The sequence below is a fragment of the Notothenia coriiceps genome, unplaced genomic scaffold, assembly GCF_000735185.1.
Source record: "Notothenia coriiceps isolate Sejong01 unplaced genomic scaffold, NC01 NC01_scaffold00033697, whole genome shotgun sequence".
NCBI lineage: Eukaryota > Metazoa > Chordata > Actinopteri > Perciformes > Nototheniidae > Notothenia > Notothenia coriiceps.
Window position 1 is genome coordinate 712,991 of NW_011366398.1, and position 12,015 is coordinate 725,005.

The window sequence follows — 12,015 nt, forward strand, 5'->3', positions numbered from 1 at the left end:
TAATTAACGATGCTGACAGAAAATATATACAACTACTAAACCTTTTGTCTATAAAACATCCACCTATCAGATTATTGCTATATATTGATATATCAGGTACAGTGTGTTGGAGCGCTAGCCAATAGAAGAGCGAGTGCTTTATAGTGATGTCACCATGTTGCGGAAGAAAACAAAGTTGTCCAATGGAGGCTGTTTAGGCAGCTTTGGGATTTTTAGCCTTTACAGACTATTTACATGCATAAAAACATATATTACACATATGGAAACTATCCCCAAAGCACAATAGGGCCCTTTTAAAGGTCCCATGTCATGCTTTTCCTGTTATTACCCGTCCCCTTGTGTGTTACGAAGGTTTTTATGCATGTAAACGGTCTGCAAAGTCACAAACCCTCAAAGTACACCCTGTAGCGAGTAAAACTCTAACACAGAAAAGACCTGTCTATGCTGCCCCAGAACGCCTCGTTGGAGATTTCTCTTTTTCCATTGTTTTCTTCCTGAGTACAGTGACGTGCCCATACCCAAATGGACAAATCCGTGGAGCCGTTACATTACATCCGCGGAGCCGTTACGTTAAGTCCGCGGATTGATCCAAATGGACCAATCCGCAGACTTCCTCACACACACACACTCAATCTTTTCTCAGCTGCAGCTCCGCCAATTTCCATCTCCCTGAGACGGCGGGATGCGGCGAGGCTGCGAGTCTGTGTGTGTGAGCACACATACAAACTCCCAGCCAGGCTGCGTGTGTGTGTGTGTGCTCGGGCTGGTTTCGGGCTGGGTTTCGCTGTCTCGCAGACGGCCAGTGGGCTCACAAGGAGCCGTTTAGGACAGAGAGTGAATACACATACTATACAGAGATGCTGTATGAGAAACCAATGTGAGTTTGGAAAATTGCACAATATAAATCTATTTTAGTATACCTCAACAAAGGAATTATGATCAGTAGAAATGGCCATGACATGGGATCTTTAAGCGATATGAAATAAATGATTGTACACCTGCGATGTTGCATGCTCTGCCGTATGCAACAATAACACCTGTATTATTGCATTACCATTTCCTTTTCAGTTTGGTTCTGATAACATTCAGTTCGATGATCAGCCTCAAGAAATTCTCTACTCATTTACGACAAAGAAAATATGTGGAACGACCCGTATGAAAAGGAGGTCAAAGCCTTGGTAGTGCACACAGTCCTTGGGAAATATTTAACAATGAGATTTAAAACCGGAAACTGTTTGGGAAGTTTGTCAACTGAGCTCGGAAATGACCTCTTTCATATTTCAGGGTCACTGAAATCCAAACACTTGGAGGAGCATTTTTTGTTTTCACCTTGGCCAAGACTGATGTAAACGTAGACCGTAGTGGTTTACTGTAAATATCAGCATCTTTTACCATATGGTAAAATAATTAGTATTTATTTCAAGACTCACAGTTGTTAGTCATGTCTGTCAGATTACGAGTTGTTCATGCATCACTGACACACGCTTCTTGTGCTCATTTAACATATAGAACTCTGATATTGGATATAAAATAAGACCCATCAATCTGTAAAGCATTGCACACTGATCCTTTTTAAAGGCTGATTAAATTGCAAAGATGATATTCAGTGATCATGAGTGTAAAACTATTTATGTCCCAGCCTTTTAAAGTTTGTTTACAGATACAGAGGCACTGAATATCATAATAAAATATAGATACATGGCGAATCAGAATGTTTCTTATTACTTCCACAGTATTCATTGACTCATAAATAGAATAAATTACACGTTTACCCTAAGCATTTGCATGTTTATTTATGATGCAGTCTCCTTTTGATTTCATCTATGTACTTCATGTAATTGCATATTTGCATCCGCACTGCCGCCACAGCTCTCATTTCCCCGAGCAACGCTTATGGCACAACACATTCATTCATGCCACATGGGATTTTACCATTACAAAGTCTGTGGTAAAACACGGTTACATTGTGGGGGTCGTTTTGTGGTAACGTTCACTTTTTATTTCAGGAAAAATAGGGCAGCAAAGGTATTTTATGTGATATGTACTATATCATGCCGCATAATGTGATATATCGAGCAGCTATTTTAACACTATGTTTAAAATTATACAAAAAAGCCAATTTGTATATTTACTAATGTGCCTTTTAATGTGATTTTATTTGTCTCCCTCTCCGTTTGTGCACACCTGGATGTCAGCTTTGTGGCTTCAAGTGTTTGGCGCAGTTGATATTATACCAAAAGCATAATTAAACAAGACGCTTATGTGGATGTGCAGGGAATTAAAATCTCTAATGTGTGACACGTTTGATTAATAAATAAGCGTGTTTGGCCATTTGGGACAGAAGGAGGGGATGACTGATAGGCCTGCAAAGTCATCGCAACCTCAGTTGATAAGGACATAAAATATGCATCTAAATATTGCCGTCACACAGTTAACCTCATTGTTTTTTATTCATTTCAGTGTTTTCTCAACAAATGAAGTACTACCAATGTGGCTGAGATCATCTGGGACAAGTGATAAAGCTACGATATATATATATATATATATATATATATATATATATATATATATATAATATTCTCGGCTATTTGTAATATTGGAGCATCCTTGGTGAATTGTCAAAGGCTTCCAGTTGTACGGCCTAAATCATGCAGGCAGCCTTAAGCAATGCCAAGCACTATTGATAATTCACTAGAGGTTTTATTCTGAGTGTATTCTTTCATTTCATCCACTCCAGAAAGAACTCTGACAGAACATGTTGAAAAACTAACCTTGCCCCAACTCTTCTCTGTACCTTCTCTGATAATGAAACTGTCTCCTTCACTTGTTGCAGAGACCCTACTTTACCTGACGTGTAATCACAAGTTGAAGTGTGTGTGAGTTTATTTTGTATTTGTTTAGAAGTCTCAGTGTCATCGGACTCACATTCTATCAAATTAAATATAATTTTCAGTCTTGTTTGTCAGGCTTTAGTATTGATCGTTTTTACAATAGTGTGATAGAAAAGTGATATTTAATCATATTTAATTTAATCTAAAGGCTTTGCTACGGCTAAGAATAGCTAGTTTTCTGCCAATATTCGCACTAATAGGGATGAAGGCTGTGGTCGTATTGCTCTCATTCTGATCATTGTTGATCTATTCCCTTGATGAATCGTAACACATTGTTTGATTGCTCTGCTGTCTCTAATCTTTATCCCTGCTGCTCTGTTATGGTCAATACCCTGGACCGCTTGGTGCCATTTCACAGAGATGGTTCCATTATGGCGAGCAAAAGTGTGTGTGTGTGTGTGTGTGTGTGTGTGTGTGTGTGTGTGTGTGTGTGTGTGTGTGTGTGTGTGTGCACACATGGAATACATACTTTAGACTGAGCCTTAGGTGAAAAACAACAAAAAGTGTAGCATGCTAACACCTTAAACTAAGATAGTAAATAATGTACCTGCTAACATCAGCATGTTAGGATAGTCAATGTGATAGTCATGTTTCCTTGCTAGCGCATTAGCATCAGCTCATAGGCAATAGGTTTAAAACAGATTTAATGAAGCAAATGAATTACCGGTATGTCACCACCATTCCAGTGAGTCAACATGTGCAAGACCACTGTCCTGGCCCACAAACATAGAAAAGGGACATAATTAATGTTATTAATAACACTTGTGTTGACCCTGCAATGACATAACAACATTTCCTTTCATATCCTTTAGATCCTTTTATCTTATACTTATAAAATGGGAGTACAATTGCTAATATGTTTTGTATCTGCCAATAACCTTTGGACGGTGACACTGGTTGAGTAGAATAAGAGTTGACAATGCCTGTGTGGAAATACGGCCTGTGTTTGAGAATGTATTACACCCAGGGTAGTTAGAGCATCTGTGGTTACAGGCTGTTTGATTGGCTGGATACCTTGCTCTATCAGTATGGCGTGATGGGCTGTAATATGTCTGAAGAAAGTCTGATACAGCTGTCACAACCTCTGCTCTGATCCTTCCACAGAAAGAAAGGCAGGCTGGGTTTCATTCTCTTTTATGAGGAAGGTTTTATTGGATGTGGCAGACTAATAAAGAGTCTCACTTTGGAGTTGAGGTGAGGGGTCAAAGCCGGTGATAAGGGTATAGATGAGGAGGGATGGGATTTTCTGTGTGTCTGTGTGTGTATATGAGTGTGGATGTGCGTCTTTTGGGCCCTGGATCATATTCCACAAATCCTCAGGGCTCAGAGGGGAGAACTGGACCGGGATTACAGCGTCTCAGTGCTGTGTTCCTGTCACTCACAGAGAAACACTTCCTGTGCTGAAGAGTCTGAGAGGGCAGAGGGGTGAGGATGAGAGAGATATCATGCTGTTATCACTGAAAAATATCATTTATCACATGACAATCCATTAGAAAGATTGAACTGACCATCATAGCAAGACATCATTCTTACATGACATTAATGAAATATGAAAAAAATCTTACTGTTGCTTACTTTTGCTGAAAATGGATCACCCAGGATAATGTTTTAAAACAGCCCTTTTATTCTCATTTCAGGTAATATTTGTATTTTTAGCCTTTTCTATGTTTACATGCTTTAATGTTCAAAAAGGTCTTTATTTTTCATCATGTGCTGCAGCGCCTCTTTTCACCTTCTGTCTGAAACCAGAGCCCAGTCTGCTATGATTGGTGAGCTGGCTAGCTCTGTTGTGATTGGTCAACAGCTTAGAGGTGTCCCGCCCCTTAACCGATCAGTTACAATGTGTAGGAACGCTAGCCAATAGAAGCGCACATGTTACATAGAGAGGACATTATATTAGCATAGCGCTTTTTAACACTTTAAAAAATGTTTGTTCATGTTTACCTTGTGTTCATGCTGTATGCACATCATATTTATTTATGATAAGATTTCAAGCTGTCGTATTGCTTTCAGTCAATCCATTTAGTCGAGTGGAAATGAGAATATAGTTTTCTTGGTAAACAACTGGAGGCTCGTTTGACCACTGTGCTCATTTTCCTTGTAATAAATTAAGTAAATTAAGCTGAGTGTAGCAGTAATGTGCAGAAAGCCTTTTTTTCTTTGAGTTTTTATTGACCCTATGTGCATATTCTGCACATGTTGACGTATTTGGTGGAGGTGGGACACAAAGGGCTTATTAGCTTCACGGCTATGCGACACACATTGTTAATGCCACATATTGTAAACCTCAGTCCTTTGTGGAGGCGGTAATAAATGTTCCATATCTGTTCCCCGTGGTGTGAATGCTGTTGTTATGGTGGGGGTTACGGGCGTATAGAGAGTTGCACTAATTAGGACCTCTGCAGCTTTTGTGGCATTTTCATTCTGCCAGTTCCCTTGGTGGCCTTTTATAAAAAAAAAAAAAAAAAGTCTTTACATGGTCATGCATTATTCACAACGCAGGTGTCGATATGACCCTTGGCGACATCAGCTCATAAGACGGCACACTCCAACACGAAACTAGCTCCCACTCACGGCGGTGCATTGGCATGGAGTAGTATGCATGAGGGTATCTGTGCAAACAGATGCTCGGGGATTATGAGCTTTCTTATAGTTTGGTTGTTGTTTGGACCTAATTTCTTTCCTGTCTGAATTCAATTATTTCCTGTTTACTCAAATGAGGGTACATTCTGGTACACCATTAACCATATGTATCTATGAAAGCAGTTTAATCAGTAGATCTAGAGGTAAAAGGAGGACTAGCAGTATTATACTGCTGTAGATGTCTTTTTAGAGAAATCCCTGTAAGAGCTGTGGTCATCCGTGCTACAGCTGGCCCCTCAGTTACCTTTCATTTTCTCTATAATTGCCTTTTTTTTACATCCGTTATGGTGTGAATAACAGAAAATAATATTAAAAGCTCTATAATTTAGAGCTTTTCTTCATGCTTTTTCATATCCTGTCTCATACACCTTTAGTCTCTCCATCTTATTATGCGGCCTATACTGGTCCCGCTTTTTACTAGTGAGGTCTCATAGGGCATGTTCTTCCTTAATAAACAGCTCTCAGTGTTTGTCTAATTTCTCCTTATTAATGTGGGTGCGTCTGGCACTGAGCCGCTAGCTCTTGAGTATTTGGAAACCCTAATTTGCCATGCAGAGACATTGCTATTTGAGGCTAGGGGAAGAGACAAGGGCATCATCATTAATGTTTCATGATTTAATCATGATACCTCCTCTGGTCTGCCTATGAGGGCATTGGATGTGTGTGTTCTTGTTTACATGTGTGCACTTCTACGAGGGAAAGTGAGAGCGTAGAAGTTAAAGGACACAAGATAAATGTATGTGTTTGTGAAATTTAGGATTTGATTGTTTATCATATTTGTCAGAAGGATGAAGTCACCACCCTCTGCCCTTGGTGACACTGAATCAGTATCGGTGGACTATCCATCACCCCACCGTGGTCAATGGGGGTCACTTCTGAGCAGTCACCTGTTAACACAGCTAATGGAGGTCCATATTTGCATAAGGCTGAGTAAAGAGGGGACTGGAGCTGGATAGCAGACAAGCTGGGCGGGGCCTTTCTCATTGCACAAATGAGACCATTCATCACAGCTTTGTTTGCCTGTATGCACCTTCTCATGAACAATTAATGTGCTGCAGTCATTTTAATGCTTTTCTCCTCTTGTTGTATCTTACCTTCTCTTTGTCTCACTTTCAGGGACTATAGCTGCAGCACCAACCCCTCCCTCTGATGGGAACTTTTGGTCCATTTATTAATTTTGTATTTTCATGCTGAGGCTGAAATTGTGTTTCCTTGACAGCCAAGGGGCTTCAGCACATAAAAGCTTTTGTTATTCCCTCTTTGCCTTACCTGTTTTATTCTTAACTGGCTTCTATGTCTTGCCAGAAATGCGCTCCAGGCATTTTCTGATTCCTCAGACGACACAGAGAGCTGTGTATTATGCTGGTAAGATTCATGCACTGGATTAACTTCTAAAATCGGATGTGCCAGGTTCATCATGATCATTTACACCACATATATCAGCAATATTTTGATGCTTCACATGCCTTTTAGTCAGCCATTAAACAGTATCTTCAGCAGTCCTTTTCTCAGAGTAATCTTGTTACTTAATTGATCCACATTTTTTATGTGTGATCAATATATATTGTAGGATATTTACCTAACCAATTTGGTTAAAGTGCCTGGCTGCACGAGGTTATAGAGACCGAGGCCCACCTGGGAATAGATGCCGATATAACCCGGACAAGAGTTGTCAGTATAAATCAGCTGTCACTTACCATTAAGCAAACACGTCCTTAAGAACATTTCAATTTCTTTGTTTAAGCAGACTGCCTAATGTTGTCTATCGGGTTTCACACAGGGGAACTATTTGTCTCAGCTTCTTTAAATATTAAAGCACAGACATGAGTTATTTCTGTGTACATGCCAGCCATGTTTTGTGAACTGCCTCGGCTAACGGCGCCATAAAAAGAGAAGTATGAATAATAAATGATAATGGCGATAAACAATGGGTTTCGGTTTTGAATCTATCTCTCACTGGTTGCATTTCCACGCATGGTGTACTTTAATACTGGCCCTATTATTATATAATAAAATAGGTAATCGGGTTCACTTGTACTTTTACAAATACATTATTATCATATTATTAGTATGTTAAAAAACATATGTATAATTTGGTATTAACTATTGCCTATACTAAATGTATATTGACTCGTTTTAACACCAATATTGAGCAGATAAAACCCAGCAACCCTACTTATAGATCAGGATTTCATAATGCATTATGTGGTGGAGTTTGAGCGGTTGTATATAACTAGGGAATAAAGGAACACATTTTTGCAGGAGCTCTAGTCTAGACGGTTAACAACATTATCTCTGACCCAAAACATTCAAGACACTGGTACTTGCGTACCATGCTGCGAATGGATCTGGCCCTTCCTACATCCAGGACATGGTTAAACTGTACACCCCAGCACGTGCACTCCGCTCTGCATCGGCCAAACGGCTCGCTGCACCCTCACTGCGAGGGGGACCCAAGTTCCCATCAGCAAAAACGCGTGGGTTTGCTATCCTGGCTCCAAAATGGTGGAATGAGCTCCCCATTGACATCAGGACAGCAGGTAGCTTGCACATCTTCCGGCGCAGACTGAAAACTCATCTCTTTAGACTCCACTTCGAGCGATAGAATTATTAACAAAGCACTTATATACTAATAAAGGGCTGGCTTTCTAAAGCCAGTTGAGTAGCACTTGAAATGTTTGGCTCTATGAAACCTGATGTACTTATATGATTCTGTTTTCTTCAAGGTTGTATCTTCCTGGTCGAATGTACTTATTGTAAGTCGCTTTGGATAAAAGCGTCAGCTAAATGCAATGTAATGTAATGTCCTGAACATAGAATATTAATTTTCTACCATTAAATGGGAGAAACANCAGTGTTTGTAATTGTTTTGTTAAATGTCCGTTGTCTTGTATCTTGTCTTAATATTGTCCTTGCTGATGTTTCAAATAGAGATGCTACAGTATGATGCAAGAAAAATGTCAGTCGTACCGGATCGTATTGTATGGTATGGTATGGTATGGTATGGTATGGTATCACATCGTATGGTATGGTATGGTATGGTATCGCATGGTATCGTATGGTATGGTATTGTATGGTATTGTATGGTATTGTATTGTCAACCTGTCACTGTATTGACATTTACAATACTGCTATTGATCTAAAATTATTTTACTTGGGTAGGTTATATTATAAGCACAATTATTTTAACTTGTAGACATACGCTGTCTGTCATATCGCACTGCTCTGTGTGCGTGAAAAGAAAACGTGAAAGATCAGACCAGTATTATGTTGTTTGATCGGGTGGACGAGATAAAAATGACTAAAGTCAAATACAGGCATTATATTTCATCTCAGGTAAATTGGTCATCATTTCCCTTGTGTAGTCACTTTACTAATGAGAAGCAAAACAGGTATTTTTGTAAATCCAATACACATAGTATATGATATAAATGTTCATGTTGCAGATATTCTCCACACTACTTGAAGAAGCAGCAGCAGTTACTGTCGTTTCTACTCGGGGTGGCAGGACCCCCCTCCACAACCTCTCTGAGGCAGAGTGATAAAACATGCATTCAGAGACCTTGGGAATTAGCACACATCTGTGCCTTTTCTTTAGCACACACTGTTAAACACACTGTTTGCAGATAGAGATCTCGGGATGAAACATTAACAAACAACTGAAACCCTGAGCTAGATTCTCTCGTTTGAGTTTCAACACAAGGAGCATTACTGCATTAAGCTATATCAATATTAAGATTAGTTTTTTTTGCCATCTGGGCTGAAATACCACAACAGAAAAGGAGAGGTTTATTTAGCTGTTGCTGTTTTCTCTATACTGTGATAGAAACAGCCGTGAAGCTTTGAGCATTGCAGTAAGGATGGTAATAAAGATGGATTAAAAATCATAGAGTTGTTGTTAGAAAGCAATTGATTTAAATGTCAGGGAGCATCTCGCCCCTCCCCCTGCTCTGCTTTATTGGATATTGTCACTGGGATTGTGTGCAGTCTGTTCTTCGGAGACTCGGTGAAGCTTGGAAATCCTTGCAGTGGGGCTGATGTGTAAGGGACTTTGGGAGGGAGGGAGACATGGCGGTAACATCAATAATTCACAACAGTATTGCTCGGGAAACAGGATGTAAAGGTATAGGGGAGTCATACCAATAGGAATAACACATCTCTCCAAGCACCATGCAAATGAACCAGAGCCGAGCTGCGCCATTTATTTTCACAGCATTTCACAGCGATATAAATGTATTGAGCCCATAAACATTCTTAATGATTGCATTGATTTCAAAGAAGCCGTTTTCTTCCCACAAGCTGAGAGTTTAATTTACTGGTGTGTCAAGGCTTCTGGTTTTATAAACCCTGTACTTGAAGGAGGAAGAGAAAGGTATAAGGAACCCAAAATACTATTTCCCAGGCTTGCTTATTAAATGTCCAATCATAGCCGACGGTGCAATGGCATTAACACCATAAAACACCTCTTCGCTATGTAGCCGTCCGGGCAGAAATTGCTTTTGCTTGGTGGAAACTTGAGTGTTTCCTTAGCATTGATTTCTGTTGAGATTGGAGGGATGGAAATGGAGTTTAGGCTATCATTAAAACTGAAACACAGAGGGATTTCTTAGCACTGCACGCATTAGCTGCAGCTTCTGTAGCCTTTACCACAGGTGCTGAGTGGGCTTTATGAAGCGCTCCCTCTTGTGTTTTTGGCTGCTCATTTTCGCTGCTTGGAGCTGGTCCTTGTTATGGATATAGGCTTAATCCATTACCGCGCTGATTGCCAGTGTGATTTCTGTCACACCCTTCCCAAGGCTTGGGTCAATTACAAAGCAGGCAGTAAACACATCAGCTATTCATGGGGAGATCCCAGTCCGATGATTACCTTTTTGATAAGCAGGGAATCGGATTATGATTTTGGAGGTATGTTATGATGATGAAAGCCAATTTTTATTTCATAGTCTAACATTACCTGTATCATTCAGCTTACTGTACTAGTGTTTAGCTGCTTTTCCGTCTTATCCACACTCCCCAGTGACTCTCTCCCTCCCTATTGCCCCTCCACAATTTTCTCATTAGTGATTAGAGCAGAGTTTCCATTTCCAGGCTATTGACTGTGCCGTTGGAAGCTGAGAGCCCATTACATACGTTGGTCCCACTAATTGTTTCCAGTCATAATGAAGTTCCTCACAGTGGAAGAATGGTAGTTAAGGCACATTAGGTCATAGGCACGTACAATGCATTACTGTGAATACAACCTGTCTGCTGTTTCTTCAGTCATTCACGCCATGATTGTGTATTAATTCAGTGTTGATAAGGGATTCTGGATGCCATTAATGGATGTAATTATTTAGCATACCTCTTAGCATAGCATCTGATTAGTTTTCCTTTTCTTTCGTTGGAGGGCAGACACAAATATGTCTGCAGTCGACAGTGAGGTATAGTATACTGTATGTGCGGGCTGTTACAGACAGGACATGGGAGTCAAAGATTAGATTTGTGCTGTATGACAGTAGAGCCAGTCTGTTGCGCGAGACATAGTTCAGCAGACGTCTCCACGTTTGCAGTCAGCCAAAGTAGTGTAAGTATGCTAACGGACAGAAAAAACACACGACCACTATCGCTCAGAGTTTGGCCTGGAGTAAGAGCCGTTTATTGTTTCTGCGCATGCTCATTAGCATTAGCATCAGCACGTTTCAGGCACATTATGATGATGTCATACACATGAACATAAACATGACTTTGATATTATACAAATATGCTCAACACAGTCACTGCCAATTATTAAAGGAAGATAATGTATTACCAGCCAATCCTGTCTCTTACTCTGGATGGCACTTCTTAAAACCACATGCAAAGACACTTAATGTCTCACCGATGGACGTACATTCCATTGAACCATTTTAAATCCTTTGCCTTGGATATGGTCAACATGGCGTAGGAGCTGCAAAATGGCCCAGAAAATCTTTTCATTTCTTCCAGCAACTTCCTCCTGGTCAACCAGAAAGACTTGATCCCTTTGAGAATAGATAACAAATATAAAAGAAAAATGTGGCATTGCCATTTCATGGGCATAATATAAAAGAGCAATACATGTGTAGAACAATTTTCATCTTACCATATATACAGTTGCAAGAAAAAGTATGTGAATCCTTTGGAATTACCTGGATTTCAGCATAAGTTGTTCATAAAATGTGCTCTGATCTGCATGTTTGAAGTTTGCAAAAGAGCACCTGGCAAAATATTCTGTGGACAGATGAAACCAAAGTTGAGTTGTTTGGAAGGAACACACAACGCTATGTGTGGAGAAAAAAAGGCACAGCACACCAACATCAAAACCTCATCCCAACTGTGAAGTATGGTGGAGGGAGCATCATGGTTTGGGGCGGCTTTGCTGCCTCAGGGCCTGGACAGATTGCCATCATCGACGGAAAAATTAATTCTCAAGTTTATCAAGACATTTTGCTGGAGAACTTAAGGACATCTGTCCACCAATTGA